We start from the raw sequence: 15,265 nt of genomic DNA, 5'->3' as shown, positions 1-15,265 counted from the left end.
CTTAAAGAAGACTTTAATCTGTTTATCATCAGTGGAGTGTGTGCTGTACACGTCCTTGTCAAGGGGCTCTTGCTATGGAAACGATAAGGTATCAGAGCGAGTGCATTAATATAAAGCTGTGCTACAGTCAGAGCTGCTGTTAGATAGAATTAATCAACACCTGATCCACCAAACCAAAAAGTCCAGAACTCAGCAATCTCTGTGGTGTCATGAGCGAGAATCAAGCAGCATTATTAGCGTCATGTTAGCCATTTTACGTGAAGTGTTTGTATAGTGGTCACTCAGAAAGTAGTATTCTTGTAATTCACGGTGAGTGTTTTCGGGTTTCCTTGTTTGTGGTTAAAGCGGCGTTAATGACGATGAGGTAGCATGCCTGCTAGCGCTCGTCCTCACTGGGGTTGGTTCATCTGGACACGTTATCCAAACAATTAGCAATGCTGTGTGTGAAGTCTGACTAATAGTTTGTAATGTTTACACAATGTGTCTCAGCATGTTAGGAGGAAAACTGAGGACTCACCGAAACACCTTACAAAGGAGAATTGTAGGATTGAAATCCTTCAAATTCACAAAGCTACTTAAAGCCTGATTAAAGTCGTTTCACCGTGACGTGTCCGAGCGAGAAAACTCCCTCGTGCTCGCGGCGATCACACGGACCGCTTCGAGTCTCATCAGGAAGTCAGATTCTAGCGGATTTAACGACTTCTACACTTTCGTCAGTATCAACAAGTTTTATATCAGCATCTTACAGGGAAAGGATTTCAGCATGTCTTTGTGCCTCTGTACTGTTCACACGCTAACACCATGTTTTCTTTTTCAGGTCAGTAAAGTTAGTAAATTAAAATGAGCAACGTCCTCGAGCTGCCCGATGCTTACAAGCCGATTTTAAGGGAAATGTGTGCAGGAATTAGCACTAATGCTTGCTTACTGATCACTAATAAGATTTATTTCGATTTCATAATCTTTTTTCTGTTTTTTTTTTCCCCTGGACACATTTCCACAGAGCAGGAGAAAAATGCCTTAAACTGCACGACCTTTCACCCTGAACACATCTCGGGCAGATTAAGCAAATGGGGGAAAATTAGAGGAAAACGCTAGGAGCAGCGATGACAGGGTCCAAGCACCAGACTGCAGTAAGAGAACTTCTGGTAAGAATATAGAGCGAAATCTGAATAAATAAATATGGCACTTGTATATAAATGCTGTCATTTTGTGTGTATGCAATTATTCCATTTTCACAAAGAATTGGCGCCCCTCTATGAACACTCATAACACCAGAGCTACACTATATTACCAAGGGTTTTGGGACGTCTGCCTTTACCTGCACATGAATGTAATATGGAGTTGTCCTGCCCTTTGCAGCTATAACAGCTTCAACTCTTCTGGGAAGGCTTTCCACAAGGTTTAGGAGTGTGTTTATGGGAATTTTAATGACCATTCCTCCAGAAGCACATTTGTGAGGTCAGGCACTGATGTTGGAGGACAAGAGCGACCTGTTCTTTCACAAATGTTTGTAGAAACAGTCTGCATGCCTAGGTGCTGGATTTTATACACCTGTGACCATAGAAGCGATTGGAACAACTGAATTCAATGATTTGGAGGGGTGTCCCAAAACTTTTGGGAATATAGTGTAGATCAAAAACTGACCCTGATGATGACTAAATGAAAGTTAACACACTCTGTGCAAAACAGATGGAGAACATTCCAGATTGACTGATCTGAGTGCAGCTGGTGATATAAACTGATATATATATATGTATATAAGCACAAACTGAAAATTAGCAACTTTTTAAGGAGTTGCTTTATCAATATTTCTGAGCAGTGAGCAGAGGAATGTCCAAAGAAAATTCATAAAAGTACAGGATATGGAAATTTAGTGTCCGACAGAAGTGTTGTTCTTATTCAGTCAGCTAAACAAACAAACAAACAAACTAGTCTGTGCTCTGCTTTCACTGCCGTCCTAATTGATTTTGACACACTCACACACACACATTTGTACAAGTGTCGCCAAGCAGTGGGCATTTCTGGCAGTAAAATATGAATCAGTGCCTCACGGTCAATAAGTTGTCAGGTGCTAATAAGTGGCGTCGTATTTTGGTGATATGTGGAGCGCTCCATCATTCTGAGTGCTTGGAGATTTATCGAAAATCTATGGCCACGGTGACTGGAGCGTGAGGTAATGCAGCACTTAGTAAATGAAGTAAAAAAAAAAAAAAAACCAAAGTCTTCTATTGAAACGTATTATTTGAATTGAATTCCCAAAACTCTTTCACTCCAAACTTTCTAATCAGATTTCACGAATCCGAACACAAACAGTATTTTTCCCCAGATTTCTTTCATTTCCCTCGTCTCTCTGTGGCCGCGAGGAGTCGAGCGCTGACGTTATTTACAGTCTATCAGTGTCAGGTGTCCTCTCAGACGGCTCCGGAGTTCTCATCTGCTGCTGCTGTTATTACGCTGCTGATCGCGAGGCATAAACACGACCGTCATCTTTACACAATTCTACATAAATCACACGCCGCGCTTGCTCGTTACACAACGGTCGTCTCTCACTGATGCAGGAGGTTTCTGTCCTGAAGTCCTGAAGGAGACGTGAGGGATGTCCCTCTGATTCATTTAATCACCGTGAGGAAATATTGTAGTTTTTATGGCTTTGGATGATTAAAGACAATAACGCTGTCTTTCCATCTCGTTTAACTCCTTCCATCACTCATCTCAAGTGGCTCATAACATGCTCACGATCCCAGGCTGCAGGTCACATGACTACGGTCACCTTGTGATGGAGACACCTAGACCGTTTACTCTGATATGGTATAAATGTAATTATTATTGTATAATAATAATAATAATAATAATAATAATAATAATGTACAAGTGCAGTTAGTCAGTTAGACAAAACAAGACCAAATTCAGACTGAACAACAATAAAATGTGGCTGGTGTAAGAAACTGGAGTCACTGAAGGGGAAAGGACATGGAACAGTGTTTGGAAGTGTTTCCAGTAGCACAGACTTTCACTTAGACAAACAAATCTGCATTCCAAATACGTAATCAAACTCATGTAAATCATTTCTAACATATAGCTCCGCCTTCACACTTTAAGCCACGCCCCCTGTATGAGTCTGATGCCGGTCCTGATTAATATGTGGGATGAGTTACTCATGCTAACCTGTTAGCTGTGAGCGGATCTTACTACAGTGTTTAGAGCAGAGATTAGGACCTCGCGTGGATTATCACCGGCATTCTGCGGTAAAAGTGTAAGATTACGTGTGTACATTTCGGTGTCGCCTCATAGCACATCTCACGGTTACCGATACAAAGCCTCCTGCCGTATCGCCATGGCAATATGCCGTCCCACCCTGCACATCCTCATGAATCAGGATTAAGGTGCAAATCTTTGCACTCAGGTTATTATAACTCATTTACAGGCCTGGGATTAGCATCGACAAGAAGCTTCTGGCATGAGCGCTTCTCGCAGTGAAGGCAGACGAAGGCTCGTCCCGGTGCTGGGAAAAGGCCTGCAGCTCTACACACCGAGGATAAAAGGAAAGTGATGGAAAGAAGTTGGGGATTAGGCGAGGATCTGTGTAGATGTGTCATCTGTCATCGCCAGGTTCGCTTTTGTCTCGCCAGAGAGAGAGAGGGGGTGGATTTGCCGTGTAGGACGTGCACTTAGGACGTCTCGTCTTTAAGGCTTCAGCAGATGTAGCTCAGGCGTTGTTTACTGAACACCGAGGGCTGATTAAAGCTTCCCGCCTTAGGGCAAGTCGGCATGAGCCACAGATCCTCACTTTCACCACATCCTGGACTCACGTTCATAAACAGACTCAACAACAACAACAACAACAATAATAATAATAATAATCATCATCACCAAGTCCTTTCAGCACATGGTGTCGGGTTGCTGCAGATTTAGTCAGCATTTTTACACGCTGAAACAGCTCTTTAAAATTGTTTTCTTAAAAGCTTTTCTATGCTGCATTCATCTCAACTTTAGCAAATCTGACACCCAGAGTCCACTTTACACCAGACAACGAAGACATCTGAAGGGCCGTGGCATAATTAAACCGCACATCCAAAATGGAGAAAGCGCTATAGAAAATTTTATCTTAAATCCGAAACCTGTTAATTGTGAATGATTATCCATTCCCCACGTTCCAGTCACAGCTCGGTCTGTTGCGCATTGAAAAGTCTGACTGACCATTAAACATTAGCCTGTTAGCATGTTAGCTGGTCACTACATCACAATGCACAATGTGTATATATTATACAGATTTCCACCTCAGGGATCAATAAAGTTTGTAGATCTATCCATCATTCATCATCCCATCCATCCATCCATCCATCTGTCCTCTGCTGTAGTCCAGCTGTAACACTGCAAGCTGGGTTTTTTTTACTGACTTATAAACCATTTCTGTCTCTGCAGTTGCGTCTCCACATCTTTGTCATTTGTTCTGCTACTGATCCACCCGTTATTGTCCTTTCATACCAGATACAGCAAAAGAATTAGATTTTAAAATGCATCATCTGAACATTTTTCATAATGACGGAATGATTTTTTTTGTCATGTTTTTCTAACCCAAAGTTCCGCCTTATGAACAGGTTCATACATCACGCGGTTTACAAAAAATAGATTTTTTTATTCTAAATCCTGAGTTGTGCAAAATTCTTTATTCTTCCAGACTTTGGTCATTAAGTTTTGGCCATGTACTGCGCCCATGTTTCCACGGCGCGTATTGATTTAGCTTTTATAATAAATTCACCTCTCAGAAACGAGCGTTAATAGATTTTGAAGCAAGCATTAATAGCATATAAAACATTTACGATCGAGGTGTTTTATGCGCATGGAGAAAAATCAATAGATGTGATAGAAGGTCTGGAGGTTATCGATTACTCCGCTATATGAATGAACGGACTTCAGACGTGATTATTGGGATTTTAGGAAAACAGCGCGTGGAGACAGCCGGAGAGCGAACGAGCGCTAGAACATTCTTGTGTTAACCTTTAGCACGGCTCAGTCATTAGGATGCCAGTGTGCGGGTTGCTGTGGCGCTCGCTGTGTTAGAGCTCAGAGCTGTGTGTGAATGTGAAGACGCTCTCTAAACATTCAGCAGTGAGAGCAAACAAACCCCCCTCTCTAAAACCCCACAAACCACCACCCCAGACACCCCCCCCCTCGCCTCCTATTCAATCGAGTGCTCAATCGGCTCTCCGTAGAAACCGGCGCTTATAACGAGACTCTTTTTGCTAGATATAATGATAGATGTTCTGTAACGTAGAAACCACCGGATTGCGTTCACACCGTGACTCGCTCTTATCGATGTGAGGTGTTTTTGTGATTGCGAGATGGTGTCTGGAGAAGTCCCAGAGTTCTTTGACGGTGTCGTCAAACTTGCCTTGGACTTTAATACCGCTTTTAAACAGCATCTGTGACGTTCTTCCCGTGTTTGATTTCCCACCAACAAGACCCCGAGAGCACGCAAATAAAACTTAACTAGCTTTTCTCCTGTCACTGACTTGTTTAAACTCCCACGTTTTAAATCCCATCTTCAGGCTCTCTGTCTGTCTCAGAACCAAAACCTTTCTTAAATTTAGCATTTTTACGAGATTTGTCACTTTGTCTGAAAAAAACAAAAAAAAACTGTTAACCAATCACTCGGTTCGCCCGAGATGGAATTCCTTCTCCGGTGGCTCGTCTTTCATCTGTAATACCTCTCTGTTTACCCTCTGACAAGTTAATTCACATGCATGAGAGCAGAAAGTGGAGCCTTGTGGATCTTTCCCATCGTGTTTCAAACGGCCGGCCACCGTCTCTCCTCTCCTCTCTCAAGCAGGCTTTTCACGCAGGCTTTAGGAAGCTGTTTAAGGTATTTGCTTCTCCCCCACCCCGACACCCCACCCTCCTTTTTCCATCTATTCATCTGCAGAAGGCAAATCCTGGGAGGCAGCACTTGTTGATATGTCATAAGACGCTTTACATGAGTCATCCGGGCCCAGATGCGGCTCGCGTCTTATTTGAACAGCTGCATTTCCACTCCACACTTCGTTATCGTCGCTATTGTCATGCTGCCATCCGCTCGTTTCATCCAAAGAACAGAAAGAAAACTTTCGGGATCTTGTTTGGATATTTTTTTCTCCCGTTTTTTTTTTTTTTTTAAAGAGAGACTCCACATGAAGAGTTCAGACCATGACTACACGAGTTCAGTGTCGTAAACCTCTCTGCTAGAAGCCGCTACAGAACCAAACATTCATACAGAGACCATCAGTCCAGAAAACACAGCAATGAGTTCGTATCAGTCAGATAGACGGAGTGTCGCGTCTCTCCAGTGGTTCTTTATTACTGCAAATATTAAAAAAGCTTCAATATTATGTGTAAATATTGTGAAATTAAAAAACATTTTATTACTACAATTAGTGTAAGGGAGATGTGGTAGCTTAGTGTTTAAAGTGATGGACTAATGATCAGAAGGTTGTGAATTTGAATCCCAGGTCGACCAAGCTGCCTCTGCTGGGCCCCTGAGCAAGGCCCTTAACCCTCAATCACTCAGTTGTATAAAAATGAGGTAAGCTGCTCTGAATAAGGGTGTCTGCTAAATGCCAGAAATGTAAATGCATAAGCACTGAAATTCTTCTAAATGATAGAGAACACAATGCTTATGCTTAGAGTCTTGCTCAAGGTCTAACTGTGGTTCCGGTTCTGGATTTTTTTAATGATCAGTATCCTCCAAATGAAAGGAGACACAGAATTGAATTTATAATCAAGATTCATGTCTGTGCAAATAAATAAAATAAGAAATGAAGAACTAAGATATGATGATGTGCAGTGTGTTACTAATAAAAAAGATTCATAGTGTGTTATGTAAGTTGTGAAGTTCTGAACATGGTCCTCAGTGATCCTACAATTTGACCTCAGAACCTTCCAGCCACTCGTGCAGAACCCTAACCAGAACCAAGACAGAACCGAGTTAACGAAGTGAATATACTGGTCCTCCTCAGACCAGTCCAGAGGCTGAGCAGTTCACCCACAGGCACATGTCGTAATTCCCAGAGTTAAACTTCAGTGAATCTTACAGCAGGTTTGTACATATTATAGAAGAAGCTGGATAGGCCACACCCCCAAGAGACAAACTACAGACTAGTGATTATATTATGTATGTTATAATATGTAGGATAAGTTTCTGGTGGAATCCCACAATGCACTGCAGTAAACTGACCAGTGTAGTGCAGTGTAACGTTCCTCAAAGTAAAGCTACAATTTTTTTTTGTTGGAAATCAAAACCCACTGATTACGTATTAAAGTCATTATATTTATTATTGACTTATAAATAATGTCAGCTTAGACTCCAGGGTGTTCAGTGGAATGTTCCAGAATATAACGCTCCACACCTCTAATAAATATGCCAGATATCACCGTGCACATCTAAAGAACCAGGCGGATATTTAAACATCTGGAATGGAAAGGTCAGAGGAGTTTATTTTACTGTTAAAGTGTCTCCAGGAAACCCTGAGAAGCTGACCTACAGGGTGTAGTGTGGACAGAACTGGGCTTATTTCGGTCATTTAGAAGCTCACAGGAAACAAACGTCCTGAAAGTGTTTCTCATGCAGTCGTGTATCTACACGTGGCTCAGTCGTGATGCTCCTCTGTGAAGCTCTTCAGTGTGCGGGGTTTTTACACTCATTCCCCACATAGAGAACCATCGTCACCCTCATCATCCTGCTGTTCCTCCACCATCATCACCCTCAAAATCTTGCTGTTCCTCCACCATCATCACCCTCAAAATCTTGCTGTTCCTCCACCATCATCACCCTCAAAATATTGCTGTTCCTCCACCATCACCCTCAAAATCTTGCTGTTCCTCCACCATCACCCTCAAAATCTTGCTGTTCCTCCACCATCATCACCCTCAAAATCTTGCTGTTCCTCCACCATCACCCTCAAAATCTTGCTGTTCCTCCACCATCATCACCCTCAAAATCTTGCTGTTCCTCCACCATCATCACCCTCAAAATCTTGCTGTTCCTCCACCATCATCACCCTCAACATCTTGCTGTTCCTCCACCATCATCACCATCAACATCTTCCTGTTCCTCCACCATCATCACCATCAACATCTTGCTGTTCCTCCACCATCATCACCATCAACATCTTGCTGTTCCTCCATCATCATCACCATCAACATCTTGCTGTTCCTCCACCATCATCACCATCAACATCTTGCTGTTCCTCCACCATCATCACTGTGGACATTTTACTGTTCCTCCATCATCACCCTCAACATCTTCCTGTTCCTCCACCATCATCACCCTCAACATCTTGCTGTTCCTCCACCATCATCACCATCAACATCTTGCTGTTCCTCCACCATCATCACCATCAACATCTTGCTGTTCCTCCACCATCATCACCATCAACATCTTGCTGTTCGTCCACCATCATCACCATCAACATCTTGCTGTTCCTCCACCATCATCACCATCAATATCTTCCTGTTCCTCCACCATCATCACCATCAACATCTTGCTGTTCCTCCACCATCATCACCCTGGACATTAAACATGTTCTGAGTTAAACACAGTAGAGTCACCTAACCTGAGGAGATTCCTGACCACACAGTCACAAAATCCTGAGAAGATTCTTTAAAACTTCATCACTTGCTAAAAAAAGGAAGCATTCGTTTCCTGTGTCCGGAAAGACGCTTTGATTCAAACACACACTTCATCCCACCGAAGACATTCCTCATGCAGTTGGTACCTCCGAGCTCGATTATTAGTGGCCTCTGTGCTTTGTGGCGTCGTCTTTTCACGTCTCCTGGACGAGTCACTCCGGTCAGCAGCTATTTAACAAGTGAATGGAGCATGAGCACAAACTGACCACATCCTTTTCCTGCTCTTTCACATCCACACTGGAGAAGACGAGAAAAAAAACCTCAATTAGCGTTTGTGCAGTGAGTAAACAACATCAGACACATCAAATAGAGCATTGTGTGTGTGTGTGTGTGTGTGTGTGTGTGTGTCAGGACACTACTAATTGAGTTTTTTGGCTTGTTTACAAACTCTGAACTATTTTACGAGTGTGTGAGCGTCGCTAACGCAACAGGTTACTGTGACAACTAAAGAAAACACACCTTCCACAGGTAAGTGCTATTACACACACACACACACAACTTGATGTGATGGCCGAGAGAGGAACACATCTGACCTTCCCAGGACATTCAGAGTAATACGCTGACATACACAGATAATGAGTTTCATTAATCAATTAATTAATCCTACATTCTGAACTCTGATTGGTGAAATGAAGAACTAAGGTGTTGATTAGTTCTCTCTAACAGCAGCTCTGGCTGTAGCGCAGGGTTATATTAATGCACTCGCTCTGATACCTTATCGTTTCCATAGTAACAGCCCCTTCACCGGGACATGTACAGCACACACTCCACATAAATGGATAAAACATTTTCGGAAGGAGTCTCCAGTGTCAGCGCTTCGTACCCTTCAGAGATTTTGAGAGAGAAGATGTCTCTCTCATCGCAGGTAAGATGTTGATTGAATTCTGTGGTTTAGTTTGTTGTCCCCTAAGGAACGTGACATGACTGAGGAAACAGATGAGATGTTTTCCCTGAAGCTGAACAAACCCCAGTGTTTGAGAAAGTTCTCGCAGTAATACAGTCTGCAGTCAGGATTACGTCACCGTGTGAAAGCGAGAGAGAGACGCGAGTGCAGCGTGGAGTTCCTGCCAAACGCTCGGCTTCTTCACAATACAGTTTAATTAAAGCTGTCACTAAAACGCCGACTGTGAAGTTCACTTCTACTTCCATATCACTAAGTGCTTCTGTAGAGAGAGAGAGAGAGAGAGAGAGAGAGAAAGAGAGAGGGAGAGAGAGACTGGGGGAGAGAAACTGGGAAGAGAGAGAGAGACAGACTGGAGAGACAGAGAGACTGGGGAGAGAGAGTGGGAGAGAGAGACTGGGGAAAGAGAGGGAGACTGGGGAGAGATAGAAACTGGGCTGAGAGAGATAGAGAGAGAGACTAGGGTAGGGAGAGAGACTGGGGAGAGAGAGACAGAGAGATGGAGGGACAAAACTGGCGAGAGCAGAGTGGGAGAGAAAAAGAAAGAAAGGTCAGAGAGGGAGAGAGACAGAAAGATATAGACAAGGACACAAATGAAGAGAGAGACAGACAGAGAGAGAGAGAGAGATCAATAACATGTCATTTTAAAGAGAGAAATGAAATACTGGTGTAGTCAGTGCAGTGTTTATGAAGGTTTTTGGTGTTTTGTGTGACTTTAATAGAGGAAACTGTTAATAATGTTAAAGCCTGTGTTTCTCAAAGACATGTTCAGTTATCACACACACACACACACACAGCTGACCTTTCACCTGTGACTATTATAACCACAGGATGAGATGAGCTCAGTGTTTGTCTGTTCGAAAGGGTTCCATGAAGAACTTGATTCTGGAAGAAGGCTGAAGTCCCTGAAGATGTGAAGATCCTGTTTTTTCAGGAGTGTGTGAGGGAGTGTGTGTAGTGACTGAGGGAGTGTGTGAGGGAGTGTGTGTAGTGACTGAGGGAGTGTGTGAGGGAGTGTGTGTAGTGACTGAGGGAGTGTGTGAGGGAGTGTGTGTAGTGACTGAGGGAGTGTGTGAGGGAGTGTGTGTAGTGACTGAGGGAGTGTGTGAGTGTGTGTAGTGACTGAGGGAGTGTGTGTAGTGACTGAGGGAGTGTGTGTAGTGACTGAGGGAGTGTGTGAGGGAGTGTGTGTAGTGACTGAGGGAGTGTGTGTAGTGACTGAGGGAGTGTGTGTAGTGACTGAGGGAGTGTGTGAGGGAGTGTGTGTAGTGACTGAGGGAGTGTGTGAGGGAGTGTGTGTAGTGACTGAGGGAGTGTGTGAGGGAGTGTGTGTAGTGACTGAGGGAGTGTGTGAGGGAGTGTGTTCAGTGACTGAGGGAGTGTGTGTAGTGACTGAGGGAGTGTGTGAGGGAGTGTGTGTAGTGACTGAGGGAGTGTGTGTAGTGACTGAGGGAGTGTGTGAGGGAGTGTGTGTAGTGACTGAGGGAGTGTGTGTAGTGACTGAGGGAGTGTGTGTAGTGACTGAGGGAGTGTGTGAGGGAGTGTGTGTAGTGACTGAGGGAGTGTGTGTAGTGACTGAGGGAGTGTGTGAGGGAGTGTGTGTAGTGACTGAGGGAGTGTGTGTAGTGACTGAGGGAGTGTGTGAGGGAGTGTGTGTAGTGACTGAGGGAGTGTGTGAGGGAGTGTGTGAGGGAGTGTGTGAGGGAGTGTGTGTAGTGACTGAGGGAGTGTGTGTAGTGACTGAGGGAGTGTGTGAGGGAGTGTGTGAGGGAGTGTGTGCTACAAACTCACACTCAAATGCTCGTTACTTTCTGCTTGAAATCTAGAACCCATCAGGAGTGTAACAGTTCTCCTTCAGTACACTCAGAGAATAAAGGCTTCTTCTTCTCCTCACAGGGTTCTGATCCGTTGTCGGCTTCTTTGGTGTGGTGTTTGGTCTCCCAATCTCATCATAGTGCAGTTATAAGAAAATCTTATAAGAAAATCTGAAGGAGAACATGTCACACTTTAGGTCAGGAAGCATTGAGTTTGGTGTGTTTTGGTGTGAAGTCCATGAACTTGAGTGATGAGTTTCCATACAATCTTAAAAATAAAGGTGCAGGAGGAGCCAAAAAAGGGTTTTCACAGTGATGCCATAGTAGAAACATTTTTGGTTCCTCGAAGAACCTTTCAATAAATGATTCTTAACAGAACCTCCTTCACCCTTAGTGTCATAAAAAAATTGTCTTTTTTATTCTCTAAAGAACATTTTTCCACTTCAAAGAACCTTCTGTGCAATGGAAACGTTCCACTGATGATAAATGTTCTTCACAGAACCGTCGTCCACCATGACCAAGAACCTTTCATGGAGCTTAATTTGTAAGAGTCTATCTGCTGCTACTCTGATGCACAGATATGGAGTCTATAAGTCGAGAGAAAAGTGTCAGTCTTTTTTAAAATGATCTAAAGGTGTATTTTGTTCAGTCTGAAGTGTCGGAGCTCTGTGAGGAACCTCTGAAGGATCTGAACATGCAGTGACATGTCAACGCTAAATTCTTGCAGGATCTCGCTATTTGACTAATGAGTCCATCTCTGTCCTGAAAAAAAAGACAAAGTGCTCTAAAGAGACTTCATGTAGCAAAGTGTGTGTGTGTGTGTGTGTGTGTGTTCTTCATTTGATTGACAGAACAGAGCAGGTGGTGTTTGCACAGCACCGTAATTGTAGCGATGGCTTCAGAATGACAGACTCGTGATAGAATCTTGCACTGGTCTGAATATAAACTCTCAGATGTTTAGTGATGGTCACCAGCGAGAGCGGAGAACTCAGATCAGGAGAACTTCAACACTGAGGTGTGTTTATCCTAAATCTCAGAGACGTGCTTCTGATATCATCAGTTAAATCATCACCCAGTCGTTTATCTAGAAATCTCTGAACGTTTCACTTCATGCCTGTGCCATCGTCAAGGAGCGAAAGATTTCTTCACACCAGCTTCATTAGTTCTCCAGAGCAGACCGTGTTCAGGGTCCTTTCTGGTTCCAGAGTCCTGTGAAGCCCCCTGCTGGGGAGCCGAGGCGCTGACCGCAATAACATCACCTAGCCTTTATTATCAGAAATGAATAAGCAAATACTACAACACCACAAAGAGGTACAACTTGACCATATAATCCACAGTTCTAATCCCATTATCAGTGTTTATAATGATTTATAATCCCATTCTCAGTGTTTATAATAATTTATAATCCCACTCTCTGTGTTTATAATGATTTATAATCCCATTCTCAGTGTTTATAATGATTTATAATCCCACTCTGTGTTTATAATGATTTATAATCCCACTCTCTGTGTTTATAATGATTTATAATCCCACTCTCTGTGTTTATAATGATTTATAATCCCACTCTCTGTGTTTATAATGATTTATAATCCCACTCTCAGTGTTTATAATGATTTATAATCCCACTCTGTGTTTATAATGATTTATAATCCCACTCTGTGTTTATAATGATTTATAATCCCACTCTCTGTGTTTATAATGATTTATAATCCCACTCTCTGTGTTTATAATGATTTATAATCCCACTCTCTGTGTTTATAATGATTTATAATCCCACTCTGTGTTTATAATGATTTATAATCCCACTCTCTGTGTTTATAATGATTTATAATCCCACTCTGTGTTTATAATGATTTATAATCCCACTCTGTGTTTATAATGATTTATAATCCCACTCTCTGTGTTTATAATGATTTATAATCCCACTCTCTGTGTTTATAATGATTTATAATCCCACTCTCTGTGTTTATAATGATTTATAATCCCACTCTCAGTGTTTATAATGATTTAAACTTTTTATAACTGAATGAAAACAGGCAGTGCTAATCTATAACGAGCATCAGATTATTAAATCTGAGTTTATAATCCAGGAGTTTATAACCCAGGGAGGAGCCATGTGACCAAAAAACATCAATATTTTATTGAGTCACAATAGATACACTACCAGTCAAAAGTTTGGACACACCTTCTAATCCCATGGTCTTTCCTGATGTTTATTTCTTTCTACATTGTAAAACAATGCTGAAGGCGGCCGAAATCCACAATAATGTCGTTTGAACAGTTGATATTGAGATATGTCTGCTACTGATGCTCTGTAAAGCCTTCATAACGCCTCTAATCTGAGGTGCTGTTAATTGGTGATTTCTGAGGCTGGTGACTCTAAATGAACTTCTCCTCTGCAGCAGAGGTCAGTTTTGGTCTTGCTTTACTGGGATGGTCTTCATGTGAGACAGTTTCATCATGGGGCTTGATGGGTTTTGCAAATGCACTTGACAATACTGTTCTTGCAAGAACTATTCCAGAACACCTGACCTTCGTGTCTTAAAATAACAACTGACTGTTTTTTGTTGTTACATATGGATTACTGAAGTCCATGTGTGTTATTTCATAGTTTTGAAATCTCCAGGATTGTTCTAGAATGTAGAAAATAAATCCCTAAACAAAAAACATTGAATTAAAAGGTGTGTCCAAACTTTTGACTGGTAGTGTACTTGTTCTGGTATGGCAGAGATACCACTCTTACTGAGTGGGACAATAAGAGTGAGACAGTAAGAGTGGGACAGTGAGAGTGTGACAGTAAGAGTGAGACAGTGAGAGTGGGACAGTAAGAGTGAGACAGTGAGAGTGGGACAGTAAGAGTGAGACAGTGAGAGTGGGACAGTAAGAGTGAAACAGTAAATAAGAGTGAGACAGTGAGAGTGGGACAGTAAGAGTGAGACAGTGAGAGTGGGACAGTAAGAGTGAAACAGTAAATAAGAGTGAGACAGTGAGAGTGGGACAGTAAGAGTGGGACAGTAAGAGTGAAACAGTAAATAAGAGTCAGACAGTAACAGTGAGACAGTGAGAGTGGGACAGTGAGAGTGGGACAGTAAATAAGAGTGGGACAGTGAGAGTGGGACAGTGAGAGTGGGACAGTAAATAAGAGTGGGACAGTAAGAGTGAGACAGTGAGAGTGGGACAGTAAATAAGAGTGGGACAGTAAGAGTGAGACAGTGAGAGTGGGACAGTAAATAAGAGTGGGACAGTAAGAGTGAGACAGTGAGAGTGGGACAGTAAGAGTAAGACAGTAAATAAGAGTGAGACAGTGAGAGTGGGACAGTAAGAGTGAGACAGTGAGAATGGGACAGTAAATAAGAGTGAGACAGTAAGAGTGGGACAGTAAGAGTGAGACAGTGAGAGTGGGGCAGTAAGAGTAAGACAGTAAATAAGAGTGAGACAGTGAGAGTGGGACAGTAAGAGTGAGACAGTGAGAATGGGACAGTAAATAAGAGTGAGACAGTGAGAGTGGGACAGTGAGAGTGAGACAGTAAATAAGAGTGAGACAGTGAGAGTGGGACAGTAAGAGTGAGACAGTGAGAGTGGGACAGTAAATAAGAGTGAGACAGTGAGAGTGGGACAGTGAGAGTGGGACAGTGAGAGTGGGACAGTAAATAAGAGTGAGACAGTGAGAATGGGACAGTAAGAGTGGGACAGTGAGAGTGGGACAGTAAATAAGAGTGAGACAGTGAGAATGGGACAGTGAGAGTGGGACAGTAAATAAGAGTCAGACAGTAACAGTGAGACAGTGAGAGTGGGACAGTGAGAGTGGGACAGTAAATAAGAGTGAGACAGTGAGAATGGGACAGTAAGAGTGGGACAGTAAATAAGAGTCAGACAGTAAATAAGA

The sequence above is a fragment of the Hemibagrus wyckioides genome, linkage group LG20, assembly GCF_019097595.1.
Source record: "Hemibagrus wyckioides isolate EC202008001 linkage group LG20, SWU_Hwy_1.0, whole genome shotgun sequence".
NCBI classification, from domain to species: Eukaryota; Metazoa; Chordata; class Actinopteri; order Siluriformes; family Bagridae; genus Hemibagrus; species Hemibagrus wyckioides.
Note: the sequence above shows the minus strand (reverse complement) of the source record.